Genomic DNA, 19,411 nt, shown 5'->3' on the forward strand with positions numbered 1-19,411 from the left:
AGGATACATAGGTCTCACTTCATGCACAGGGACAGGAAGTGAAGAAGAGCAAGGGATCATGGCCCCATTCTCATCTTTAAGGACACATCTCTAGTAACCTAAAGACCTCATATAAGGTCATACCTTTAAAGACTTTACCACTTCTCAACTATTGCCATCTTTAGGAGCAACACCTGGGCCCCATGTGGGCCAAGATGGTTAATACATGGACCTTTGGGAGATATTTAGTATCTGAGTTACAGCAACCCAGTAGCCACAGGGAGAACTCATCACCTGCTCCATGTTGCCCCACCCACGTCTTTCCTTTCTTTCCCATCACCACTCAGAGTGTGATCAGATTGCCGTTCCTGAGTTCTTTCTCCTGGACCTTCCTCATCTCTTCTGCTCTAGTGCTTTTAGCTGGATTGCTGGGGCGCTTCTCATCTCTCATGACTAGTGAGGTTTGCTTTCACATCTAAGAGGTTTTGGCATATCCCCTACTAACGATTAATCTATAATCTATAGTGAATTCTCTTAAGAACCTCATCTAAATCCCAAGTTTAGGATGAAAACTCAGTTGGCACATCCTTATTTAAAAGCTACGTTCACAAATATTCTGTGCTGATGAGACGTCAGGTCACATCCTGTAATGTCATGGCGTGATTTAGGACAAGATGGATGTTAGATTTTGGATTATGGGTACTCGTCCTGTAACATCTTTTTGTAATTTTATTTATGCTTAGAGACTTTTGCCATTCGTTTTTGTTCTAAAATGGCTTTTATATATACTTCCATTCTTCTGTTTTTCCACTGAAAAATTCCTTGTATAAAGCTCCCCTAAATCAATGACTAAAACAAAGTTTGGGGTTTTTAAGAGTCTCTTTGTACTTGTTTTCTGTTTCTACTGTTAGAATAGTCACCACAGACTTTATCTTCGTCCAACCATTTTAGGGAGGAACATTGTTTCCCAACTTGAGCTCTTTAAACTTTCAATCCCATTCCTGATTTATTCTTCCAGTTAGGCAGACCAGACTATTATTTGGAAATTTCGTTGTCAATTCTGGCTTTCCCCTACAATTTTGTTCGCGAAGCATCTGTTCAGGGAGGGACCATCTAAGTCATAAACCAATCCCATAAATAATATTCAGATGAAAAAACTTCCCCAGCCCAGCCAATTTTAGAGCCGTGTTACAAACATCTCTTTTAAACAATTTCGTGTTCATCTGGCTTCCTTTCGACTGTCCTTGCTCTCCTCTTCCCAGGGGCACTGGTATCTTTTCCCTTATGTTCCTCTTACCCCTCCATGCGACATGTCAACACTGACCTGGTGGTTTCCTCGGTGTCTTCACTGAGTTCCGCCCTTTCCCTTCTACTTCAGACTGGATGACAGTTTGCAAATGATGTCCAGCATTTTCGATTCGACATGCAGAGGAGGGAATTTTGATTCAGTTTAAATGTTAAGAGTGAAAAACGTCTTGTATCTTCTACCTTGAGCTCTCTTGGGTAAAATCCAATTTTGATTGGTTGCCTGGGGGTGGAGCAGGGATCAGAACTAATGAAAGCAGGATGAGTTTGTTCTGGAGAGCAAATGTAAGCCTGGCGAGCCTAGAGACACGCGATTGTCTCCTCCTCTTGTTCTCTCTCTCTCTCTCTCTCTCTCTCTCTCTCTCTCTCTCTCTCTCATTCTCTCTCATCTTTCTCCCCAGTCTCCTTTACCCTTTCTGAATTCATACTTTATATTGGGAACACCCCCCCCCCCTTTTTCAGTTCCACAGGGCTCATAGTAGCTGTCTGTGAATTTGTATTTTATATTAGGAAACCATTTTTCTCAAAAATTCTACAGGGCTCACAGTAGCTGTCTGGTACTCTTCCGGATGAATCAGACATCCGGGCTGCACCCTGTGTGCGCACCCAGAACTCTAGCTGGCAGCACTATCAAGATCTCCTGGTGCTGTTCTCTCCGCCAGAGTCCGTGCTTAGTGCGCTGTCCCACACTTGGCTGCATGCTCTTTGAAGACAGGCTGTGGAACAGAGACCAAAGCATCGTCTTAGTGTTGTGCATCCCTGCTGGACACTGTGCTAGCCACGGCTACAGGGGACTGCTGAGGATTCGAAACATGACTAGCGTGACTGAGGAATAATACGTTTAATTTTTAAGTCATTTAATTTAAGAATTCTCAGGTGGCTGGCGTTTTTCATATTGGACAGTATAGACTCTGAACAGATGGGCAAAATACCAAGGAGGACAGAATGAGGGACAAAGTCAAGGTCATCACAGACAATATTTCTGCAGTCTTCCTTTTGCACACATAGTCACCCAAGCCATGACACTTCTTTGCCCCACTGGCTTGCCTGGGCTGGGCACACAGGAGAAAGTCTATGGCTTTTTCACACTGCTTCTAAGGTCGCCCTGCCCACTTAGTAAAAGGCAGTCGAACAGGATGCAGTTCTCAGCTCCATTTCACGGCTGCCCCGGGTGGTGCTGTCTTCCGTGCTCAAGGAGGCCAGCGTCAGTCCAAGTCCGTTGGTGTGGTCCCCTGAGTCACCAGGAAGTGGCAAATCCTCAGAGTAAGTCTCCCCAACTGGGAGGACATCCTGAACATGCTATAACCCGAAAAAGCACATGTTTACCTTGAGGCATAAAAGCCCTCTGTGGGCTGTGTGGCCTTACTAATAATCCAGGACTTTCTTTAACCTGGCTCAGTAGGTGGTAAGTGCAGAAATGAAATTACCTTCTGTGACCCAGGCTGGCTGAGTATATGCCTTGACTAGAGCTGTTTTTCCCCGCACAAAGGGATAGCGCTTCTCAAGAATTGTAGCTGAGATTGAGCTCTGCCCTCCACAGGTATGAGCATATACTTCTGTATCCATGTCCTCATATATATTACCCCCATAAGTGCATTTGTGTATTCCCCCAACACACCACAGAGAGAGATCTTAACAACGTTTATATGATTAAAAATATCATGAACACAACATAAGCAAATAGCTGGATTATTGTTACAACCAACAGAGACAGACAAGTGGTTAATATTTAGAATAAAATATTTGTCTAAATTAATAAGGACACAACTGAATACAAAATGGGCAAACATCATGATCACACAATTCCTAGAGACAAAATACAAAGGTCAAACTAATAATAGCAACAATGTACGATTCTGATTATAATCAAATAATTGTAATTTGAAGTAAGCTTGGCTGCTGATTATTTGCATAGTGGTGGATTGTGTAAAATACTGTACAGTGCTGGGGAGAATGTGGGAAGTGGATGCCATCAAAGGGATGTCAGTTACCACAACAAACATAGACAGAACAGACTTTACCCTTAGACAGCTTAAATACACTCATCCTTGCATCTAGATGATGTGGGAAGTCCTTCTGTGCATGTGTTGCTTTTATTGGTTAATGAATAAAGAAGATGTTTTGGTCTATGCCAGGGTAGAGTAGAGCTAGGTGGGAAAACTAAACTGAATGCTGGGAAAAGGTAGGCAGAGTCAGTGAGACACCATGTAGCCACCAGAGGAGAAAGACTCTACCTGCCAGCCTGAACCTTGCTGGTAGGCCACGAGCCTCATGGTAAAATATAAAATAATAGAAACAGGTTAATTTAAGATGTAAGAGCTAGCTAGAAACACACTTAAGCTATTGGACAAGCAGTATTTGAGACGGTATAGTTTCTGCGTGATTATTTCAGGTCTAGGCAGCTGGGATATGAATGTGCAGTCTCCAACAACATCTAGTTCTCCAGTCTAATGGTATCCTATAGAAATGCTTGTGCATCTTTAAACAATTTCACAGATCAGATTATTCACTTGGGTATAAAGCCATAAAGAAATACAGTTTTCTTCAAATGTTTAATCAATAGGCATTGCATAATATAGTACTAATATTTTAAAAATAAAATCTGATTTTTTTAAATTTATGGGTGCAAAGTCTTTAAACTGATGACCAAGGTAAAGGAATGACCATACTGATGAGAACCAAGCCAGGATTGGAGAAGTTGGAGAAGTGGAGACAGGAAAATCCTTGGGGCTTTCTGGCTAGTCTACCTTTCCCAATTCGTGAATTCCGGCTTCAGTGAGAAACTCTGTCTTCCAAAAAAAAAAAAAAAAAGGTGAAGAATTATTGAGGAAGATATTCAACATTAGCACAAACAACTGTACACACAGCATCCCTTCATGAACACATACACATCTGTATATGCATACATGTATACACGCAGACACACACATACACAAGACACAGATACACAGAGACACAGACATAGACGTACACATACAGATACACACACCCCATCCTGATGACACACACAGACACACAGACATAGGCATACACATAGACACACACAGACACAAACACACACACCCCATCCTGATGTCACACACACACAGATATACAGACATACACATACATACCCAGACACCCATACATAGATATACACATACAGACATAGACACAAACACACACACACACACACACACACACACACACACACACACACACACAGACCCCATCCTGATATTCTTGCTTGTATGTTCAGTTGAAACTATCCAAATTACCCTATACGGCCACAGCTTCTCCTGTCCCACCTGGCCTGTGTATCCATCGACACACCATCTCTCTTTTTATTTTCAACAGATCCCCTTTTGAACAACCCTTCCAACTCTTTGCCACCTACTTTTCTCCTAAAATGTTTGGCTTCCTGAAATTCCGAACAAATGGACAGGGTTAGTTCAGCTGCCCCAGAGTGGCAGCAGGAGTGAGTCCCCCTGCCAGGCTGCTTTCGTCTTCCAGAACGCTTCCTTTCTCTTCCTCTGGCTTGACAAAACTCCAAGCTCAGGGCAGATCTGGAAAAAAAAAAGCCAAGAAAATGGAGAAATGACATTTTGTTATAAATATGATTTATGGGACGAGAGAATCCTACAAAGTCAGACTGAAAAGGATCTTACAGATTACCTGGTCCAACTCCCACATTTTTATCTGAAGGATGAAGAAATTTCAGTGGCCTTCCCAGTGTCATTGAGCTAGAGTTGATGCTAAGGTGAAATCAACAGAACTCACCCAGGGCATTAAAAATGTGCTCCACATCAACAATAAAGCAAGCCACTGACCTTGACATTTAAAATGAAGGCAGTACGTTGGCCTTCTTTGCATACTATTATTTATGCAGCATAATAAAATTAATTTATGCAAAATAATAGTATCATTTTAATTTTCTATGCTGATTTATGGTTACCCAAGCATTTTGCCGTAAATCCTCATTGAATATTCACAACAACTTTGTGCGCTCCGAATTGTTATTTCAGGTTTAATTATTCTAGGTGCAGGGAGGTTAACTGGTTTTTATATGGACACAGAGTCAGTCAATGTTAATGGAAGGACGTAAATATTAGATACATTACTCCAAGGACAGCACCAACTACAGCCAAACGGCAAAGGCATTGCTAATTCACAGTAAAGATACAGCATCTACCGAATTAAGTTCCTGACCATCTTCAGGCTCCAGAGCCTTCATCTCTGGCGTGTTTCCACTTTCTAAGAGGTCAATATAGTTATCACGACTCAACATGCTTCCTTCAACAGTTATGTCTTGATATGTTCAAAGATGGCCACAATAGCCAAGAATAAAGTCATACTATATTAGTAGGTTTTTTATTTGTTTTTGTTTTAATAAACTCACCCCCTATCTCTGTCATTTTGTTGCTAATAGCTAGATTTTAATGAGGTTTTGATTCTCTTTTAGCCACAATGATAGAGCTGGTTATGTATCAGAGAAAGGAAAGTTTAGTTAAAGCAAGGCTGATGCTGTCTAGTGATAGACAATTGACAGGCTCCCAGGATATATTTGGGACCCACTATGCCACGTCCAGAAGCTTTGAACTCCCCTTTGTTCCTCCTCTCAGGTCCTCTCGATGCTCTCCTTCCCTCCTTAGTGCAATTCAACTTCACAGGTATTTTTGCTCATGGAATTTCTGGGGTTATGCCAACCCTTTATGCTGCAGCCAGAAGGATCCAAGATGGCGTTTTTGCTGCAGTTTTTTTTTTAGCTTGCTCCTTGCAAAGGTTAAAGTCTCTCAACATTGGAAGCTTAAGGCTGATTTGTTGTGGTTTATGGGACTTAGAGCCAGAGAGGTCAGGGCGGTCACACAGAAGCACAGCGTGTTACATTTCAGTGGGTGGACAGACGACTCTGAGGGATTAACTGAGGTAAACTGAGCACTTCTTGAGAGACGATCATACTCAGTGGCTGGAGTGTGTGTCACACACACACACACACACACACACACACACACACGCGCGCGCGCGCGCGCGCGCGCACTTGTGCATGTCCCGGGCACCAGCTCTGTCTCTGCTACCCTTTATCCCTCCAGTTGCACATTTTAGTTTGTTCATTGTTAACAATATGTGCTGCGTTATCCGGGACATCTTCCTCTCTCCCTGCCGCTCTCTCCATCACTGGATCTGATAGATGACTGCTTTTTCTACCAGTGGCAGCGGAAACAAATTGCTTTCCCAAGTCAGATCCCTCTGTGTTTATTTTTTAAATGGTGTTTTTGACTTTTCTACTTACGTTCCCCTTGCAGCTAGGTACTGTTCTGTGTTCGGAAATAGACTTGGGAATTGCTACTTAAAATTGGCTATTGACTGATTTATCTCTTCCTGAATCTCCTCACCATTGCCTGATCTGTATGATGTGGACGAAAGAGATTGCTTCAAATCCCCTTCATTCGTTTCTAAGGAGTAGACACTCCATCCCTTAAAAAAGGAAAACAAAGATAGGGAGGAAGGAGAGAGAGAGAAAGGGAGAGGGAGAGAGAGAGAGAGAGAGAGAGAGAGAGAGAGAGAGAGAGAGAGAGAGAGAGAAAGACCAACCATCCTTGGGGCTGACTGGCTGACTGTGCTTGGTTGAAGGTAAACCTAGCATTTATCTCCTTTATGATAGGGCTGAGGGAAAAATTTGCCTTATAGGCAGGAGGACTTGATTTCCATACTCTTGAGCCCATCAAAAAAGCAGGGTATGTTGGTGTAGAAGCAGAGAAAAGAGAAAGAGTACTCCCGGGGCTCACGGTTTACATAGCCTGGTCTGCTTGAGTAGTTCTAGGCCAGTGAGAGACTCTGTCTGAGAAAAACAAGATGAACGGAATCAAGGAAAGACAGCTAAAGTTAATTATGATACACACACACACACACACACACACACACACACACACTCATACACACTCATACTCTCACACACACATACACACAGAGGCAGACAGACAGATAGACAGACAGACACACCACAGGCACTCAGTCAGGCACAGAACACGTTTAGGGATGAATACTCATATCACGTATTCTCAGCCTGTAGGCTATTTATGAATCTCTGCATTGACTGCCGCCCACTGGAAAAAGGAGGCTCTGACCAAGATGAGAACAGTCCAGGAGTACAGGCGAAATGAGGAGTCTAGAAGGCAGTTTGACAGCAGTGCCATCCAGCCAAGCAGCAATACCAGGGTCTCCAATGGGGCCTCTCTGGCTTCCCTGCCATGGGCTTTTTACTACCCAGGTGTGAATTCCCTCTTGGGGTACAGGTCTCAGAGTCAGTCTTAACAGCAGGGAGTCACCCAACGACAGCAATGCCACTGGTGCTCAGGGGGCTCACCTGACCTGGCAGGTCAGTATTCCAGCCTGCCGGACTTCAGCTTTGAGGATACTGAAGTCTTTTCTCTCTAGCAGCCTGTCTGGAACATTTCAGCACTGGCAAAGGTGACTAGCCATGGTGAGGCTTCCCAGTCAATCCAGGTGGACGCCTTTATGCCTCGCAACCAGTGTGTTGTGTCTTCAGCGATACAGTCTTGATATTCAGTTATGATGGGTAATCGAAAAACAACAGAAATAGCTTATGTAGGAATCTCTGGGACTAGTTAGCTTACTAACTAGTGGGTTTCTATGGGCCTTTTTATACATCATCTATCCCCTATTCTTTCTCATCCCCCTCCCCTAGGCCCCCTTAAACCTTTAACTCCTAGTATCTCTCCTCTTTTATATCAATCTGTTCTACCATCCCCTCCAACTATGTTTGTGAGTTGCAAGATAATAGATTTCTATAGTTCATACGGCCATTTTTTTGGTTAATCCTCTCTTCCACCCTGTAATCCCCCCTCTTGCCTTGCCCTTCTCTCCTTAGGTTTTCCTGTCTTAGCATTCCACCCGTTGACTTCTTACCCATGTCCCTGACTGCTCCCGCCAGTGGTTTCTCTCTAGTCTCCCGGCTTCTATGTGTGCTCCAAGTTAAATGTGCAAAACAAACAGTTTGAAGCTAAGATCCTCACGTGCGAGAGAGCGTGCCACATCTGTCTTTCCAAAACTGAGTTATTTCAATCAGTGTATATTTTTCTAGTTCCATTTATTTATCTGCAATTTTCAAAATTTTATTTTTCTGAACACTGGGATAAAATTCCATTGTGTATATGTGTCATATTTTTCTTATCCATCCACCTTTTGATAGACATCTAACTCGATTCCGTTTCCTAGCTGTTGTTAATAGAACAGCTAACATGCTGGGCAAGTCTCTCTGCGTTGGGATGTGGAGTCTTTGGGTCCATGTCCAGATAGGACAGCTGAGTCATACAGCTGTTCTAGTTCTAGCCTTTTTGACTGACCACCAGACTGATTTCTAAAGAGGCTTCACTAGTTTCCACCCCCACCAGGGTATAAGGGCCCATTTTTCCCCACACCAGTGTTGTAATATGGAGCGGCGGGCTACGTTCCTGGCACCCGGCTGCCCGTACGGCTAGCTTTATACCCAAAATAATTACACGGGAACTATTAATTTCAACACTGCCTGGCCCATTAGTTCCAGCCTCTTATTGACTAGCTCTTACATATCGACCTAACCCATTTCTAATATTCTGTGTAGCACCACGAGCTGGCTTACCAGGAAAGATCTTAACCTGCGTCTGTCTGGAGTGGGAAAATCATGGCAACTGCCTGACCCGGCTTTTTTCTCCCAGCATTCTGTTCTGTTTACTCCACCTACCTAATTTTCTGTCCGATTAAAGGGCCAAGGCAGTTTCTTTATTTAACCAATGAAATCAACACAAAACAGAAGACTCCCATATCACACCAGATTGCTGTCAGCTGTACTTTTGGTCTGGACCATTGCCAACGGGTGTGAGACAGAATCTTAAAGTAGTTTTAACCTGCCTTTTCCTGAGAGCTAAGGGTGTTGAAAACGTGAAGAAAAAAAGTATGTGTGTGTCTTGTCTGCATGTATGTCTATGTGCCACAGAGGCCATAAAACGGTATAGGATCCCCTGGAACTGGAGTTATGGCCTATTGTGAGCTGCTGTGTGGACTCTGGGTACTGAACCTGGGACTTCAGTAAGAGCAGCGAGTGCTCTTAACTACTGAGCCATTTCTCTAGGTCCCTAGAAACTTCTAAAGTCTTTACCAATTATTTAATTTTATCTTTTTGGACCTAAGTCCTCTAGTCTGTTCTGTTTATCTATGTGACTGTTTTTTGTGCCAGTATAGTAGCTGTGCAGAACAACTTGAAATCAGCTATTGTGACACCTCTCTCTCTCTCTCTCTCTCTCTCTCTCTCTCTCTCTCTCTCTCTCAGGACTGTCTCTCTTCTTCGTCTTTTGTACCTTGTCTGTGAAGAATCAATAGGGGATTGTTTGGAATAGTATTTAGTCGGCAGATTGCTTTTGGTAGGATGGCCACTTCCACAAGACATATTTTTGTAATACATAAGCATGGGATGTGTTTCCATCTTTTAATGTCTCCCTCAGTTCTTTTTCTTTGGTAGTTTTTGTTGTAGATGTCTCCTATTTTCCTGGTTAGACATCTTCCCACGTATTTTATCATGGCCTTTTGAGACCTGTGAATGGGATTCCTGCTCTTATTTCTTTGCAGTATATTTGCCATTGGCATGCAGGAAAGCCACTGAATCCTTTGTTAATTTTGTTCCTGCCACTTTGCCGAAAGTGCTTATCTGCTGGAAGAGTTTCCAGTAGTCTTTGAGGTCACTTATGGACAGAATCACACTATCTACAAAAGGGCATACTGTGGCTTTCCCACTTACTTACATACCTTTTAATTGCTGCTCTTGTTTCAGTGCTCAAGTTAAGACTTGAGTAGAAGTGGAGAGAGTGGACAGAAACCCTTGCCTTGTGATATTGACCATAGGTTTGTCATACACAGCTTTTGCTATGTTGAGACATTCTCCCTGCATCCCCAGCCTCTCTATGACTTTGATTATGAAGAGATGTTGCATTTTGTCCAAGGCTTTTTTTCTGCAGCTGTTGAGGTGACCATGTGATTTCTGGCTTTGAGTCCATTTATGTTATGAATTACATTTATTGATTTATGTATGTCGAATCATCCTTCTATCCCTGGAATGAAGCCAAATTGAACATGATGAATGAAATTTTTTAATATGATCTTGAATTTGATTTGTGAGTATTGAGAATTTATCATCAGAGAGGCTTGCCTGTAATTTTCTTTTGTATGTGTATCTTGACGTGACTTTGGTGACAGGGCAATGCTGGCTTTATAAGAAGAATGTGGATATCTTTCTTCCCCCTTTCTGTTTTATGGAATAATTAGGGTAGTATTGGTGTGACATCTTTGAAGTTGTTGTATAGTTCTGCACTGGAGTAGGCCTACCAGAGACTATACCCTTAAGGAAAATTGACTTTCCCTTTCCTGGCAGCTGTCAATTACAAGCAGCTCCTCACAACTTGGGGTGGAATTTCTGCCCAGTCCCTGCTGGGATCTCCTCTGGCTTGAGCTTGGAGATGTCTTGTGCATGCTGTCAAAACGTGCTGTGGGCTGCCCTGCTGTGCCTGAACTCATCCACCGCCTCTGGCTCTTACAATCCCATGACCCCTGGAGACCTGAAGGTATGATATAGATGTCCTGCTTAGGATGGAGCACTTTGTACTCAGTCTCAGGACTCTGACCAGCTGTGGGTCTCTGTGTTAAGTGAGAGATAGGAAGGTTTCTCTGATGGGGTTGAACCATTGTCTATAACTAGAGAAGGAAATAAAAACGGTGCCAATAGGAAAACAAAAGAGTCAAAGTATTCTTTTTTCTGTACATAAGAAGTCTTAAAGAAAAAGAAAAGAAGAGTAAAAGACGTCTTATAGCTGATAACCTCTTTCAGCAAAATGCCAGGGTGCACGAATAATGCACGTATCCATAGCTTTCCTATATATAAATGACAAATATATTGAAAAGGAAATCATGGGAACAGGATAAGTCCATTTAATACGTGTGTGTGTGTGTGTGTGTGTGTGTGTGTGTGTGTGTGTGTGTGTTGTTTAGGAATCTCAGCAGCTTTAGTTTCTGATATGACTTTTTAAGAAAGTCTTTAGTGCTACTCATCCTTCCCCATCTTCCTTCCATCTACCCTGGCCTTCCATCCCTCCCTTATTTAACCCTTTCTGCTCTATGATTCTCTTTCTCTCTTTGCATCATTACATTCTGTGTTCTTCCCTTTGAAATCCCCCACCTTCCCAAGAGCTCCTCGCTATTCAGATCTTTGTGGACATTCCTTATAAAAACAGCATGGTACTGCCATTAAGACAGACACATCAATCAATGGGATAGAATTGAGGACATGCAGAGAAATTCTCACATCATATATTAAAAAAAAATGACCAGAGGAGGGCACCAGATTTCTTGAAGCTGGAGTTACCGGAGTTTTGAGTAGTCCAATGTGGGTGATGGGATCCTGACCTGGGCCTGCTACAAAAGCACTGTGTATTCTTAGACACCGAGTCATCTACCCAGCCAAAATCACGCTATTTTCAGTACTAGCCACGGTTTCTTGTTTTCTTGTTTGTGCACATTATGTTTTAATCACTATATTTTATACCAAGTATTAATATCAGGTTCTTATGTTTTTTGATTTCTGTGAAATTTATCCTATTTATTTAGGCTTTGGTTATTTTGTATCAATATTGTGGTCAATTTCCCCAAATCTCACAATCTTCAATTGTCACAAAAAAAATGTTATACTATCTGATTAGTGGGGTTTACTCTCCAGGCTTCCTTTCTTCCTCCCTCCTACCCCACTGCCCTCTCTAAACACAGAGTTAACAACCCTTAAATAAAGAAAGCAAACTGTAATCCTAACAATTGCAACGTTTGTTTGGGTCATGTTTTATTGCATTGGCTGATAAGAATGCATTTGCACTCACATCCATCAAAGCTTATTTGAATAGATACTTAATAACTAACATTTCAGATGGTTCCTGAATGTGGGCCAGTGGTCAGAAAACAGTAGGAAAACAAACACTTTTTGAAGAGCCTTGTATGTGAGGGGGTGCAGTAAAGAAACTGCTGATACAGGAGAACTTCACGGTATAGTAAAGGTTTTGATGGTAAGCTCTGAGAGAGAACAAAGAGAAAAAGAAACAGGATGAACATGGACCATAGACTGAATATAGCCAAGGCTAGTGAAGCGGGAGATAGCAAGATTAGGCAAGAGACAGAGAATAGAGCGTAAGGGGGGGGGGGGGAGAGAGAGAGAGAGAGAGAGAGAGAGAGAGATATGCAGAGGCAGAGAGAATAGTGAGCCGAGCAAGAGCAATAGCAAGAATGGCCGAATTCTAAGAAGGAGGAGGGAGGAATCTTTGGGGGAAGGGAAGGAGGTCAGGGTAGAGGAGGAGGTGGGAAGGGCTAGGATGCTGTGTGGACTTCGCCATGTGTAACAAGGACTTGTGATACTGAGGGAGCTGGAGGCCAGCCTTGCCTTCGATATGCTAATAGGCAGCCCAGGTGGTCACATATCACTTCTGTCAGAGGTAAGGGAAATGACACCTTTTGGAAGATGGGAACCTGCTTTCCTAAGTTCCTGAGGAATGCTGGCTTTTTATCTAAGCACCAGAAATTCTCCTATAATCCAGCTTGAGCTGGATTCTGGGTCTATGGACTGCCTTTTGGAGCGCAAACTAGAGTATCCTTTGGACCTGATCGCCGTGGAGGTTATTAGAAATAAAGTAGGATTATTAAATATTCAAAAAGATCACTCTATTGTCCTTGTTATTTAACATAACAATAATTCTAAAGATTTACTATTTAATTTGATAGTTATTTGTGTGTTTTGATTAAAACATATCACAATTTTAAAACTCTGGTGATTCTCTTTATTTCTGGTTTGAAGTGGCTTGCTACAGAGTTTATGGTTTACTTTTGTATTTGAATTAAATCTGGTTAGTTTTTTGGCATTGCTTTTTAAAAACTTATAGCTTGATATTTTATTTATACTTTGGAAATTTCTTAGCTGCTTTGTATTCAAATGCTGCACCATCATCTTCCAACTTCCTGCCTCCCTAATCGTATGTACATTAGGAGTCCCTGTGTCCCACAAACTTCAAAATTCAATCTGATTTATTTATTTTTGATTAATTTTATTTGATCATTTCATACATTTATATAACATATTCTGACAGCTCTTTCTCTCATCTCTTATTTCTTTTCCACTCCTAGCCAGATTCTCCCCTTTCTCCAGTCTTTCTTTTCCCAGGCTCATGACTTCCAGCTTTGCTTTGCGACTCAGTGTTCTAACCAGACCTTAAATCTTTGTGTGACCTTTGCGTCGAGAGTGTATGCTGAAGCGCACTGGTGCCTTCGGTGCATACACAGCTAAAGGCCAGGCTCACCTTGTTCCTTGAATCCATCAGTAAGGAACCGTTCAGTTCTGCAGGGGGTGGGGGGCTAAGGGGTGAGGCCCCCTTGAGTCCTTCCATCATGGATTTGTCTTTTAAATCAATATTCTGTTGTGAAATTCATCTCGTGAATTAATTTAATTCCATTAAATATTTTCTCAGGTCTGAAATTCCTTTTAGCTATATATGCATATATGTATATGTACACAAATGTGTGTGTGTATATATATATATACACACATATATGCACACACATATATATGTATATAGTTCACAGATGCTGCTTATTAGGTAAAATTCAACATTGGTTTCTTGTTGCCTTAATCATATTAATTACAGATTTCTCAATACCTGTGGCTGGTTATTTTAATATTGGGCTCATTATGAAGGAATTCTGTTGTATGAGTTCAGTTAATTGTTTTTGTTCTTTTGCTGCTTAATTATACTGATGTTTTATTTACTCTCAGATATTATTTTTGGATTTATTTACTGTCAGTTATTACTTTTGAATTACTCAGAGGTTCATAATCATAGACGTTGAATGTTCTGTTGGGCTTTTAGGATATTGGCCAAGTCTCTTGAGTTTCAGGTCTTGATAGGCTTGGACTAGTTTAGGTTTGGCTTTAGCCTTGTATATATCCTGAGATTCTATTTTTTACTTTCTTCGCCACTTGATGGAGTATGAAGAGAGGTTTGGAATGAAAACCTAGTCATTATTCCCAGAATTATAACATATGCCTGTATTTGTGTTGCTCGTGGTCTTTGAAGATGGTCTGGTTCTTTGGAGACAGGGTCTAGCCATGTAGTCTGGGCTATCCTCAAACTCAGCCTTCCTGCTTCAGTCTCCTGCATGCAGGGATTAGAGGTCTGTGCTACTACCCTTGACTTGTAAAACCAGAGTACATAAATACATCACTGAGTGTGATGTTGCAGCATCTGCTCTGACCACACAAGAAAAGCAAATCTGTAAGGTCATAGCAACCAGGAAGAAACAGTTCTGAAAATATAAAATGTTGGAATTTATGTACTAATAGCATGAAAATTTTGATAGTGTGGACCTAAATTCCTAAATGGAGGTGTCTGTTACGTCAAGATTAATTAATTTGATTGTGCAAAGTAATATCACAGTGCATCATAATAAATGAATAAGTTGTACATTGTCAGGCAAATTGTACTTTGCCTCTAACAAGATGGAGGATGTTCATGTTTAAACCTGTCTGTATGTTTCATCTTTTGGCTCTGAAGAAAACTTGTTTAGTTTATTCCTTTGTTTTGGTCTTCTGAGGTGATGGGACTTGAACCTAGGGCTTTGCCCATGCTAAACAAACTCTCTACAATGGAGCTCCATGTGCCCGGCCTCAGAGAGACCTTCAAGGAAGATACTTTTCAGTTTCTTGGAGACTTACCCATTCGGATGTGACCCACCGAAGGCTGAACCACCCAAGAGACATAAAACACATTTGTATTTTTTTTTGTGTGTGTGTTTTGTTTCTATGCTTGTTAATGGTTTTGCCACAGGCGCAATCCAGGCAATCTTTTCCAGCCACGGAATTGCTGTTGTGTTTCCTCTGTAATATGAGTAATTTGACTCGCGGCATGCATGTCGTCTGGTTATGGTTAATTTCAGTCTGAGACTATAGACGTCGCTCTGCCCTAGTGTGGCATGGAGTTTCTTCTCATGAATTCTCAGACATTTGTTTCACAATGGGCAGAGTGTCCAAGGGTGAGGACAACTCATGCCAGATGACTGCACAGACAGACAAGGTGATGGAAAACACACCCTCGAGAGAGAAGCAGCTATGGCTGCACTGGCGTATAACTTGGTGACCGACGTAGGAAAGGGAGCATGTCAGATCCTTGACTTTGTCCAGCTGTCCTCCAGAGTTCTGACTCTCCCTTCTGTCCGTTGACAGACACTAACTAATCAGTATAAATCAGTGTTTATTCTTTAATGTCTGCGACAGCTGCAGGTTGGCTGTAAGAGACATAGACACAGGGGGCTAAGGGCTCGAAGTCGGAGCCTCTGGAAGCCAAGAGAGTTTTCAGGCCCCACAGAGCAGAGACGATTCGCTTTGGCTATGGCCCTTGGCTCTTCTGTTTTCTGTCCCTTTCAAAAATGTGACGTTAGATCCTTGCATCTTAGGGAGAATTTAGTTGCTTTCTTTTTGAGAGATTTTATTCATTTTGTTCTGAAAGAAACAAAACAAACAAACAAAAAATTGTTTGCACCAAGCTGCAAGAGGATTTGTTCATTCTCTTCTAAATCAGCTGTGATCTTGTTCTCAAATCCCTTTGCGGTTTGTCCATGAAAAACGAGTCACAAGAACAAACCAGTCCAAGAACTTTTTCTTCTTCCTGGGAAGAACTCACCTATTAGGCTATTAAATATATGGAAAAGCATATGCCATTCATTTTAACCAGTCAACCTTTTGAGATGAGAAAGGAGAAAGATAACTTTTTGTTTTAAATTTACCCGAGGCTCACAGCTGTTCTTTTCAAACCAGTTACCTTTCTCTTGGATCTGGGCGAGATGAACGGAGTTGGCTCTGAGAGCCAAACTTGATGACTTTCAGGTGGTTACTTGACTTCCCCAAGGCAAGTTCACTGGCTACAAGAGAGCCCTCAAATTCTTTCTTCTTTTGCTTAGCCATCCAAAGTCATTGTCTGCTTTCTTCTAGCTCTTTAAGTCTGGCTTGGCTATGCAATGCATGATAAACTCAAGCTCTGTGTACTTTGCTGTTTAAATCAAGTATCTTGCTTTATCCTATACACAGGAACAAATCATTTGAGTTCATGGGGAAGGTTTCTCCAGAGTGATAATTTTTTAACATCTTGGTTCCCTTATGCGTTGAAAATTGGTTAACTATATGATTGTCTTCCTTATTCTAAAGGAAAGCATCAAATACATGGGAGGCTATGAAGCTTCCTGAAGCTCTTTTATGTCACCAAATGTGTCCAGGCTATGGAGACAGGTAAATGTGACTTTGACACCCTATCCTGTCACTTAATAACTCTGAGATTTTGGACAAAAAAAAAAAAAACAACCCTTAAAATGATGTCAGTGCATCATTTAGCTCGTGTGTTAAGTGGAGATCACTGCAGAAGCTTAACCGAGTCCTTCTGGGGGTGTGACGTGCTGTGTGAATCATAAGAAACACCAACAGGGGATTACTGTGTGGGTGTGTAATCTTGCACCCAGACTTGAAAGGCGATTAGATGACAGGGACTGTGTGTTCCAACGATGAGCCATGCTTCTCCTGGAAGCCACAGCAGGTGACCAGTCCCTGTCTTCATCTCCATCCACAAGGCTCCTAACGCCAGCCTGCAACCTCCATTTCCTATCTAGAGGTGTTACCCACACGTTACATCCCTTGTGTTTCTGTCGGGATCTTTATGGGCAATAGCTTCTAAGAGATCCCGGAGCACAGAGATGAAGTTTCCCCTCCTCTCTCCGCAGCAGCGCCATCCTTCCAATCTCGGTTTTCATTGGGGGAAAGAAGCTGGTCTCCCAAAGCATATTGAGTCTCCTGCAGCGGCATTGTTAGCACAAGCACCCAGAGAGGAAGGGGGGGGGGGAGATGGAGCCTGAGGCTGTTTTATAGTCTCCCACTGGAGTGTATAAATTATGAACCTATACCCTTTTATGTATTTTCTGTTCTTCTAAAACTTCTAGTACCTCCTACAGTCTTATTATGGGTTGTATATATTTTCTTCTGTTGTTTTTGATCCTGTTTATGGATTCTGATTCAGGTCGTTTTAGTTTGCAATTCAGAAAATAATATAGCTTTTCTTTCTTTTCATTCCTTTTCTGGGGGTACTGAGGATCAAACCTAGAGCTCCCGAAAGGTAGAAGAGTGCTCTACCACTGAACTGTACCCCAAGGCATTCTTTTCTAAACATATAGTCTATTTTGAGGCAGACTCTCACTAAATTATTCAGACTGGCTTTGAACTGTTCTGTCCCCCAGGTGGGACTTGAACTTCCTCCTGGACACATTTCCCTTTCATGTAGACTGGTGTATCCTGGCTTTAATGGTTTCTGTATTGGGAGGTCAAATTATAAATTATTCCTTTTCAAAGATACAGTTCACTAGGAAAAGTAGCTGAACAACAACAATAACAAACCCAGATCTTAAAAAAGAAGAACAAGCTGTGAGGAAAAGAGGAAAATCACTTAATGTAAATTTAAAGGTTTATTTTTATTATTTTTAATTGTGTGTGTGTGTGTGTGTGTGTGTGTGTATACACTTGAGTGTGAAGGAGCTTTCTAAGCCAGAGGTCTCTGATCCCCCTAGAGCTGGAGTTACAGATGGTTGTGAGCCAAATATAGACCTCTGATCTTCTTCAGTTCAGGCTTTTAATCGCTAAGTCTTCTCTTTCATCCCCATGAAGAGTATGGCAATGTCACACGAACAGATTGCCACTCTACAAGCGAACAGAAAATGCTAGAACAGCATCCGTCAATAATGGCAGAAACATATTGGGATTGAGCGGCCAGTAAAGGTAGCATTTCAAGCCAGCAACAAAAAGTAACTGTTTACTTTGTAAGTGAAACGGAAATGGTTGGCTCATATCTAGAAAACGATTGGAACTTCAGATTGGATACAATTCAAAGGATCAAAGATTTAAATATTTTCTTCTTCTTCTTTTTTTGATCACTTCCATTATGTCTCTAGGAGGAGGAAGGGGAGGAGTCTTTCATAAACATATTATTTTTTTTCTAACCAGGTATAATAAAGGTTTGGTAGCTTACTGTTTTCCCAGCTTGATTCCATTTGTAGGAAATGTCCAGATTTCTGATAAATATATATACTTCCAGAAGGAACATTAGGGCTTGCCTGGGTAGGAGCAGAGTTCATAAATACCATAGAAAATCGTTTGAGATAGTGAATGTACTCTCAAACTGGAGTGAAGTGTGCGTGTACTGCTTGGGAAAATGAATGGATTGTCTGATATACAAATTGCACTTAAACCACAGTGTTAAATCAAGGACTGTGCACTGACAGGTATCCCCGAGCAAATTAAGCCTAGGGTTACCACCACACCGGGGTATAAAATATAAGCCAAGATTAATGACAAACAAATGGTTCTTCCCCAGGGACAGATTTGTAAGAATCAGGTGGCCCTGCTGAATAAAGGGAAGGAGAAAGGGGCGTTTGCGTCTGACGGTCTCTTGCCTTCTGTTTGCTCTTACTCTGACTATCTCTGTCATTTTTGTGCATGTGTGTATAATATAGAGCATGTGTGTGTGTATGTGGAGCGTGTGTGTGTGTGTTCATATGCACATATATGTGCAGAGGTCACAGGACAACCTTGGGTGTTGTTCTTCAGGTGCCATCTGGGATTTCAAGGCAAAACCTCTTATTGGTCCGAAAGTTGTCAAGTCGGCTAGGCTATTGGGCTAGCAGGCTCCAAGGATCCTCTCTCTCCATCCTCCTGGTGAAGGAACTACAAGCACACACTGTCTTCCCTGGCTTTTTGAAGTGAGTGCTGTGGCATCCTTGTTCAGGTTCTCAAGCTTGCAGGGCAAACATTGTCCCGACTGATCCGTCTTCCCCACTGGCTCCGCTTGGTGTCTTGCTTCTAGGTGGTCCTGCCAGTCCTTGTTAAAGATGGTGTCCCAGCTTGCACCCGCAGATGCTAACTTCAGCACTTCATGCCATCACTGAATATTACCCAGCATCCTTTCTTTTTTTTTTTTTTTTTTTTGATTTTTTTCGAGACAGGGTTTCTCCGTAGCTTTGGTTCCTGTCCTGGAACTAGCTC

At 42.0% G+C, this 19,411-nt stretch overlaps 1 pseudogene; it reads right to left on the reverse strand.

Annotated features, from left to right (window-relative positions):
• Positions 1-2,397: 2,397 nt before the first annotated feature.
• LOC113457340 overlaps positions 2,398-19,411 on the reverse strand; it is a 64,872-nt pseudogene continuing 47,858 nt past the window's right edge.

This window comes from Microtus ochrogaster, chromosome 22 (assembly GCF_000317375.1).
Source record: "Microtus ochrogaster isolate Prairie Vole_2 chromosome 22, MicOch1.0, whole genome shotgun sequence".
Lineage (NCBI taxonomy): Eukaryota > Metazoa > Chordata > Mammalia > Rodentia > Cricetidae > Microtus > Microtus ochrogaster.